The following is a 9,873-nucleotide window of genomic DNA, read 5'->3' on the forward strand; positions in this document are numbered from 1 at the left end:
TATCTGTCTCTGCTGCTCATCCAATGCTCCTTTGTTCCCCCCAGCAAATCTGGCCAGATGTCATCATATATCTGATAAGAAAGGACTTTTCTTCTCTGAATGTTCCTAAGGGCTTCCTGGGTTTATTAACCTACTCAGCAATGGTCCATCCTGCAGCAAGGAGCTTCAGTCACCTCTGCTCTCCCTTTTGCTTGTCATGCTGATTCCATCTTCAGCTGCTCAGCCAGGGGCCCTGGGAACATACTGGGGCTGGCAGGGACCAGGCTGGTGCAGTGGGGAACAGCCCAGACACAAGGGTCCCAAACACTGATGGAGAGAGCAGAGGGGTGTTGCAGCAAAGGAAGTGCTGAGAGCTTTTGATGGCTGAGGAGCAGTTTGAGACTGGCAGCTGGTGGCTGCTGGTGATGCAAGATCTCTATTAATGCTCTTTATGCTGTTCCAGATCTTAAATCTTTGACAAGCCTCCGTGTCCTCCTACCTTCCGTCTTGCCCTTCTCTCTCCTTCCCTGTTCAGGCCATGTCCCTGCTGGGGCTGCCATGGCCAGACCTGGACGTTCACCTCCCTGAAAAGGTGGAGATACAACAGAGATTTATGTGGATCTGATCTTCTCCTCATGCTGCCCCCTCTGGCACCTGCTGCACGTGGATGAGACATTTTACCGGATACCTGTCAGTCAGTACAGTGACCTCCCTGGGTGACTTTCTTTCCTTTCTCTCTCTCTGTGCCACTCTTTACTGTGTGGGTCACCGAGCACTGGGACAGTCTGCCCAGAGAGGCAATGGAGGAACTCAAAACCTGTCTGAACATGATCCTGACTGACTGCTCTGGGGGACTTTGCTTGAGAAAGGAGGTTGGACTGGATGACCTTCCAGCCTGAATCATTCTGTGATTTATCTTAGTGAGAGCTTCCCTAGCCTATGCTAGCTTGTCCCCTGTGAGCTTTAATAGACTCTTGCCAGCTGATTAGGGGTCCAACACCAGTGTCTTGTTGACTCCTCCAGAGAAGTATTTCTGAGGTGTGATTTTCCTGCACAAAAGTTGGATTCAGTCTGCCCTGTGTCATACTTTGCCAAGACATCAACCAAATCTGGCATTTATTGCAGCTTTTGTGAGTATCTCCCACATTGTGAGGGGACCTACTCATCTGTTGTCCCTCTGACCATCTCTGCAGAACCTGGCATATTCTCTTCTTCTCATTGTCTGGTGAAAACTAGAAGGCACCAAAGGCACTGTAAGTGGCGGATGGGATGCTGCAGTGATGTTTGAGATATTTTGTCTGAAAATGTCATCTCCTCTGTTCTTATTACTGACTTGCCCTTCTCCATTAGTAGGACAGAGCATTTGAAGTGTTTGCAGAGGAGACTGTCCATTCTGAGGATCCACCAAAGCTCCTTCTTGGCCAAGGTGATACAGGGTTTCTCCACTTATCTATCAGCTTATTTTCTTTGAATTTAACCAGCTACTTTCAAATATTTTCTAGTGTTAAATTCCTGCTGCCAGAGCCTTTGAGTAAAGTGCAGCTGTCATTTCTCAAAGCAGAGGAGCAAGGCTGGTGTCTTCATCGTTTGTCTAACATTGTTGCCTTCAGCTGCCTTCAATAAGTTAAAGAATATTTATGGTATTTTTAATCAGATTCTTTAAATTGATGCAATCGTGCCGGGTTCCATTTAGACTTCCCAATGTTGTTTAGGGCTTGTATTTGCTAATATCAGCTTAAGGGCTCAGAGGGAAGCTAAGCTGGTCTTTCCAGACAATGTCTGTGCCATATGTGATAGTTAATCCTCTTGATTTTTCATTTTTTCTCTTTTTAAAAGTAAAATGTGACTGTATGGGATCATCTCAGGTTGTAAAAGTAGCAGTGGCTGGCACAAGGATGACAATTTAATTTCAGCTTCTGAGCCAGGTCCCACTTGCTGCTCGGGACCTGTGGGGTCTTGGCCATCCCAAAAAAACCTGAGTGCATGGGTGCCCAATCAATCTGACTGCAGCAGTCCTGTGTTAGAGGCTCCTGGATGTCCCTTTGCATGTGACAGATGCAGCACAAGTCACCAGCTGGTGGTGTGGTCACCACAGCAGACATGCAGACATCAGGACCAGGCTTGTCCATCTGCCTTGGATGATGCAGAGTGAGACCACAGGGTTCCCCAAGTGCCACTGGGGTCTGGTGGGTATGAGCCCAGAACAGCCTTTCCCCTTTCAATACACATCCAGGGCTCTATTGAAATCACACCAGTGTCCCAGACCACTGAAGATGCCAGACACACCTCTTGTGAGGAGAGGTGCAGGAGAGAAGCAGCAGCCCCGTGCTGGGCTCCCTGCCCTGGTCTGTTTCCTGCCCCTTCCACAGCCAGCAGTCAGGGCTGCACTCGCAGTCTCTCTCTTGGCTGGCAGCCAGAGGAGCACTTGCCTGAGGAGCACTCCATGCCAGCACAGGTTGTCTGGCTGTAGTGGGCTGACCCTGGCTGGACCCCAGGCACCCACCAAAGCCTCTCTATCTCTCCCCTCTGCAGCTGGACAGGAGAGAGAAAATACAACAAAGGATTAATGAGTTGAGATGAGGACTGGGAAAGATCCCTCGTCAAATACCGTTACAGGCAAAACAGGCTCTAGAGATATTAATTGAATTTATTACTAACAAAATCAGAACAAGATAATGAAAAGCAAAATAAGCCTTAAAAACACCTTCCCCCCCCCCCCCCCCCCTTCTTACCAGCTCTTTCCCCTTCTCCACAGTGGTACAGGGAGACAGGAATGGGACACTACTCAGGGACTGAGCATTCCCCCGCTCCAGCACAGGGTCCCTCCCATGGGGAATAGTTCTCTGTAAACTTCTCCAGTGTGAGTCTAGCTCACAAGCAACGGTCCTAGCCAAACTGCTGCAATGTGAGTCACTTTTCCATGGGGCAGATCCTTCAAGGACAGGCTGCTTCAGCGGGCGTTCCCCACGGGGTGACAGCTCCTACCAGCAAACATGATCCAGTGTGGGCTCCTCTCTCCAGAGGTTTGCAGGTCCCTGCCAGAATCCTGCTCCACCATGGGCTTCCCACGGAGTCCCAGCCTTCTCTCAGGCATCTCCCTGCTCCAATATAAGCTCCTTCAGGAGCTGCAGGTGGATCTCTGCATTCCTGTGCCGTCCTTGGGCTGCAGGGACACCATGGTCTTCACCACAGGCTAAGGGGAATCTCAGCTCCTGGAACAGCTCCTTCCCCTCCTTCCCCACTCACCTTGGTGTCTGCAGAGCTTTCTTCTCACATATTCTCACTCTGCTCTTATCCGGCCACAATTACAACTGCACGAAAACCTCTTTTCTTCCTTCTTAAATATGTAATCTCATTACATATTTAAGCATTACCACCACTCCTAATTGGCCTAGCCCTGGCCAGTGGCAAGTCCTTGGAGCCACTAGGGACTGGCTCTGCTGGACATGGTGGAAGCTTCTGGCAGCTTCTCACAGAAGCCACTCCTGTAACTTCCCCACTACCAAAGCCTGGCCATGCCAACCCAATACACCGGTACAAGTCTCAAAGTCCACAGCGTGGCAGCACAGCAGGAGCCCTGCCCCTTCCACAAACACAGCACTGCTCACCTGCAGAGGTGTCCCTCACTGCCCTGTGCCACAGGGTGGTTCCTGGCAGCGTCCCTGGGATGTGGTTCTTCATGCTCAGCAAGGCTGTGGAGCTGACCCGTGCTTCACTTGAGCCTACCTCAAGCTCACTCGACTCATTAGATTTCATTGCAAATCAAATGCAATTTAATTAGCAGAAAGGCAAACAGCCCCTGCCAATGACTGGCTGATCATTCCCTAATGACTATCAGATCAGCAGATGTAATTGCGAAGCCCTACAGTTATCAGAGAATGAAATGAAGATGCCACTTGCATCCCACTCACACAGCACCTCTGACATTTTCTCCTGCCCTGGCTCATGGGCTGGGGAGTTTTGCTGTTGGGAGACACACGGTCTGCTGTGTCTCATCCCTCTGCACCCTCCAACTTCCAATAAAGCAACTGGTGCCAGAGAACCCAACCTGGTTTTCTGGTAGCCCAGAGTAGTGCTGTCCTGGGGATACCAGCTCTTGGCATGCCCTTAGTGATGGAGAGGTCACAGGGCACAGGGTACAGGGAGGGAGCTGGGGATGGATGGCCTCCCCAGGGGTCTTGTCTGTGTGTGTCTGTGTGATACCTTCGCAGTGGACCAGCCGGGTAATTTTCCATCTGCTTAATCAAATCAACTCAAAGGCTCTGTGAACATGGAATTGTAGTTAGAATAGGTTTATTCTAGGTAAAGGGAAAAGTTTTCAGTGATGACAAATGGATTTAGGAACTCAAACGCCTCCTGTATTTACTCCATGAGGTGAGCACTTTGGGGCCCCAAATATCCTGGAAAGGCACTGTATGAGGCCCCAGAGTTCCCCAGGTGCCACTGGCCATGGGATCTGGTGGTTGTGAGCCCAGAAGAGCCTTTCCCCTTTCAATATATACCCAGGAGTATACCGAACCCACAGAGATATCCCAAACCCTGTCCACACCCTGGTGCATTAGATCTAAGGAGCTGATTCCTGAGTCAAAGTAATTTTTGGCACTGGTTCCAGCTGCCAGCTCTTGCAGGCTTGCCTCTCCAGGGTGGCCCACAGCAGCATGCTCGAGCAAATGGCTCTCCTCCCTGATGCAGCCATCTCCCCACTGGGATTTGCTTCTCCAGGCTGACCATGGTGCACCATATCTTCTCCAATGGACTCTCTACTCTTCAGGCATCCTGACAGCCCAGCTCAGCTTCCTCCTCAAGCAGGCTCCCTGTGCAGCACTCAGAAAGATCTACACTAACGTAACACATATAACATATGTGTTATAACATATAACACTAACATAACACTAACACAACACAGCATCAATATTTTCCCACACAGATTGGAACCCTTTGTCCCCATGGCCAGTTTGGCATCCTGTGTCATACTGGTGGCTCAAGATTCCCCTGCACTGACCAGACGACTGGCTCTCCAGTCAAGGATCCTGCAGGCAGGCAGACTGCTCTGCAGTCCCAGAGTTCTTGTGCCCACCAAGTTTTCTTTCTTTCCCCTGAAGCCTTGCAAATGTCTGGGGTCAGATCCCTCTTCTTCCTCATCACAAAAACATTTTGCACCCTCACTGCTGGAGACACAACACTCATTCTTCCTGAATCCAGATGCAGCCACATTTCTCTCCCTCAGCAAATCTCTGAAGACTCTCCTCCCTCCCTGATGCTCCCAGTGCCCTCGTTGTCACTGGCCATAAGTTGTCATTGTCCTCTTGGAACATTGGGAGCAGGACATGTCTGACCTCCAGGGCACTGTACTGAGCTCACAGCAGGACTGTTGTCCCCAGCTACGTGGCTGAAGGGTGAATACTTAATCTATGTAACTCTGCAAGTCGTTCTCACAGGCTCCCTGAACTCTTTCATCTTCCAGCACAGGCTCTTTTCTTTCTTTGCAGACATTCCATTCTTTCCAGAATCCCTTCTTGTTTGGTAGGGGAGAAGCTCTGTTTCACCATCCTCTCCCTTGTGCTTAGAAGGGATTTTTTTGTACCTTTTCTTTCTCTTTTATGTTTGCATGCTCAACTTCCCAAACCTGCCCAGCTGCAGGAAGCAGCTCCTCAGTTCTCCTAATCTGTGCTTTTTCTAAGCAACAGCCACCAATCTGTCCCTATTGATCTTCCCATTTATGCCAAATGGCATTGGCTCCTGCCTACTGGAGCTGGAGTTATTTTCCCAAATAGCTCTTCAAAAAACAACCAAAAGGAACAGGTATAAAAAAACCAACCACCCCATCAGCTCGCTTTATGCTGGTTATGTTGTCCTCATATATCCAAGGATAGTTAGCATGACTGTTGCAAACAGGTGATTATAGCACCTCTGCCCCTCCAAAGAGCTATTCTTCCTGAAAGGATTTCTCTCCTGGGAATTTGTCCTTGCTCCAAGCTGGCTGGGGGATCTGTGATGGGCTCCCAACACAATTTAGGCAGAAATTCCTTGCCTTCCTTACAAAGGCAGTTTAGTCTTTCAGTGTCTCATGCTGGCCTCTCTCCTCAGCTCATGCTTTTTTCCCTCCTCCTGAGTCCTTCATAGCCTCTGCCCATCTCACACCAGCTGCTTCTGTGACTCTGGGAACATCTGCTCCCATGGGCAGTTCCATGTACCTGTCTGAGTTTCTCTACAGCAGCATTGTATAAGGTTGCCATTGCTTATGATCTTTTTCACGAGCCAGATGTGAAGACACCAGCCCACTGCTTTCCCACCTGCTCTTATCCCTCAGATTCTTTCCTTCCCTCTGTGGTTGCACATTTGTTTACCAGCTCCTACTCTTCATCACAACCCAAACCAGCATGTAGAGTACATGCCTTTCCTTCAATCTCCATTCCCTTCCTGGTTCAGAGCCTGGAATGACATCCCTGAAGGTGTCTCCCATCCCCCTGGCATGCCTCTTTGCATTGAGGCGTGTGTCCATGAATGCCACGGCATTCATGCTCAGGTGCCCCAGCCTTGGGCTGGCTGCTCACACACCTTCACCCAACTGCTGGGCACCAGGACAGACCGACAGGCCCCCCGACCCTCTGCACTGCAGAGCACATCCCTAGCATGACAAGGTTGCCCTGTTCCCTCTTGGAGAACCCTTGAAATGTTGTTTGAAGGTGCTTAATCCTCTCAGCCTGGCACCCACCTTCTCTTTGCTCCTGGCAGATGTTCCCACCCTTCTCTCTGGAAGGACCTGACGACAACTCTATCAGCACCAGTAGGTTCTTACAGACTTGTGTGAATCCCTGATCATCTCCTGGCCTGCTCCTCCTGCAAAATCAGTAGTTTTAGTTTGGCACTCAAAAATCTTCTGTATCTCATCTTCATTGATCCTTAGACTACAGTTTCTTGTTAGACCCAGAGTATTTCTTGCAAGCTAGTGTCTCTGCTTTCCCTTGCCACTCTCAAGCCTGATGGAACCACAGTCACCTTTGGATGCCATTCTGGTCCTCCAGACTCCCAGAGGTACCTACCTTATGTTGTTTTCTCAGTGTGAACATGAGGCTGACATCCCCAGTGCAGTATTGGCCAGCAGGCACTTTGTCTGTAAAATTTAAAGATTTTTTTAATTTTTTTGACATGTCCTTCCACAATCTGTGATGGAGAGGGCAAGCAGGAAACCGTTCTGTATCTTCACTAAAGGCATAAACACAGTTTGTTCCCAGGAAGGGCAGCAGCTGTTCAGGTAGGGTCTGACCTGTCATATTTTGTGGGATCTTTAGACCAATCTTCAGTTGCAGGCCAGGAAACCTAGAAGGACGAGAGGAGCTACTGCATCTGTTCCCCGATCTTCTCCTACTACTGTGTCTGCTCTTGTTTAACAGTGCCTGGGACCATCGGGAGAGCCCTGTGCATGTCCAGAATACAGTCCTGCCACATTCTCAGATGTTAGAGATATCACTGAGGAAGCAGCTGAGTGACCTGAGACACTGAGTGACCCCCACCCTCCCAGCAGTAGGGACAGGTCTCTCAGGGGAAGAGCCTAGGGGTGCTGGTCAGGCAGTGCGCATCTGGCGGTTTCTTACTCCCCCTTACCAGCACATCCAGACCCTTTACTGCCTGGGGAGACCTGGGGGCTGGGTCCCTAATTCACAGCATCCTCTCCTTCTGTGACTGAAAGCCCCCCACTGCTGGCTTGGACTCACAGTGCCAGCTCCCGAGAGCCCAGCTCTGCACGTACAGCCCTCGATGGGTGAGGTGGGTCTCATCCCATCCCTAAAGCCAGGTATCAGTGTGGAGCACTGCACAGCTCCCCATTCTCTCAGAGAGGTGGCAGAAGGATAGCATGTAGCATCCTCTGGGATTGACTAGGAGAGGATTCTTTAACACTGTTAATTGTTTGGCCACGGGAGTTCTCACAGTAAGCAATTCTGGGAACTCTTTCCGTAAGAAATAAATACTGCCCAGATGGATTGTCTACACATTGCCTTGGCATGCCAATGCCCTTGGTAAGCCTTTTTCCTTTAATCATTTATCTACATGAGGGCCTTGTCAGGCTCCTTGGAAAGAGCTTTTATTCCCAAGCAGAGCCCTTTCTGAGGTGAAACAGTGTAAAGAACAGCAGCAATACTCAGCTGTTTGCACTCCTGGTAAGTGCTGGATAGAGCCCTTGTCTGGGCTCTACTTGCAGACTCTGCAGAGCCAGATGTCTTTCCCTTAATGCAATAAAATTATGTGTAAGGAGGAAAACCATTGTCAGTGGACTGATCTTTATAGTTTCTGGAGCTGAAAGTTAATCCTGGGAACAGGAAGCTGCTTTCCACATGTGAAATGGCGATGAGGCAGAAGTGTAGGTGGGAGAGCACATGACATCCCTTCATGAAGAGTTCAAGGACTCTCAGCACATGGAGCCAAGAGGGTGGTGCCTGGTGGTTGTAAATAAAGGGGTAGAAATGGATGTTTTGCTCAGTGTGTGCCGGGAGATCCAGCCACAGATACAGTAAAATGTGTCCTCCCCTGACCTCAGCCCAGTGGGGATTACTCTACAAGCAAAACTCTGTAAGAATCCTACTGAGTAAAAATTATGGAAACTAGTGTCCTGTGATTGATGGAGCCAAGATTTCTCAGTGGGAACCCAACGTGCTTTATCCCACTCAGGTTAGGCTGCACTACATCTTCCCAGAAGACATGGACAAGACAGGGCTAGGTGAGGAACCCATTTTAAGACACCTACAAAATCAGCAGCTCCTTTGGAAATAAAATGGGGATTTCCCATCCCTTTTTACCTAAGATTCCCAGGACAGGTGTGAGCCAGAGCAATCTCCCTCCCCCCTTTGCTCTCCTACTGCCAGAGAAACTTGAGAGTTCCTGGCTGCTCCTGTCTAGTGTAGCTGTATTGCGCTAGGAATGCACCTCTGGAGCTTATGGGCAGAGGGGGAGAATGTGGCATCCTTGTGGCAGGGAAGGGCTGCATACCATGAGTCCCAACTGTGTCTGTGCTTAGCCTTCACCAACTCAAGATACTGATAGATGAGACCACAGCACAATATGGAGCGGTGGAGCTTGCTGAAAGGACCAGCAGTGTCACCAGGGATAGATGAATCGTGAGTTTCTGTTCTCAGAGTTCAGGGAAGACCCCCGCTTCCTCCAGAGAAGCCAGGGTGCATGCAACTCCAGGGGTACACAGGACAACCCATCAGGGTGCAGGAGGAAAGTATATTTGGTGCAAATATACTTTGGTATTATATATTTGGTGCAAATATATACAAATTAACAAACAAAATTAAATAATGTTTTTAAATTAATGTTTATTAAATCTTTATCTCGTCCTTTTTAAATATCTATTCATGTGTATGTTTTACAATCTACATGTATATAACTTAGGAATAAAGGGAGATATCCCTGCCAGAGGGTTGGAAGTGCCTGCAGTCAGGGTAAGGCACAGGTGGTTTCCCAAGCTTTCATCCAGCAGGATCTTGCAAGCCCCCAGGATGGTGACCATGGCTTTAGTGGGTCCCTCTCTGGCTCTCCCAGGAGATCAGGTCCCGCCTTGCTGCCAGCCTGGCTTGTCCCTAATGGATCAGTGCTGGAGGACCCAACTCACCCTCACTGTGCTCGGGGATCCTGTGGCCCCGTCCATCTCCCCACCCACCACTTGCTCCTGGATGAAGAAATAGTGCCCCTGCCCCATGGCTGAGTGTGATGCTGGGGAGTGCTGAGGTCCCCAGAGAGGTGCTGTTCCCAGTAAATGGTTCTTATCTCAACCCATCTTTTTGTGCCTCCAATTCTAAACTACATTCCCAGAGCAGGAAGGGAGGGAGGGAGGGAGCAGCATCTGGTTTGGGAGAGTCTTGGGCAGGGAGCACTAAACTGGGGAGTGCCATT

Source organism: Sturnus vulgaris, chromosome 22 (assembly GCF_052056855.1).
Source record: "Sturnus vulgaris isolate bStuVul1 chromosome 22, bStuVul1.hap1, whole genome shotgun sequence".
In the NCBI taxonomy this organism is placed as follows: domain Eukaryota; kingdom Metazoa; phylum Chordata; class Aves; order Passeriformes; family Sturnidae; genus Sturnus; species Sturnus vulgaris.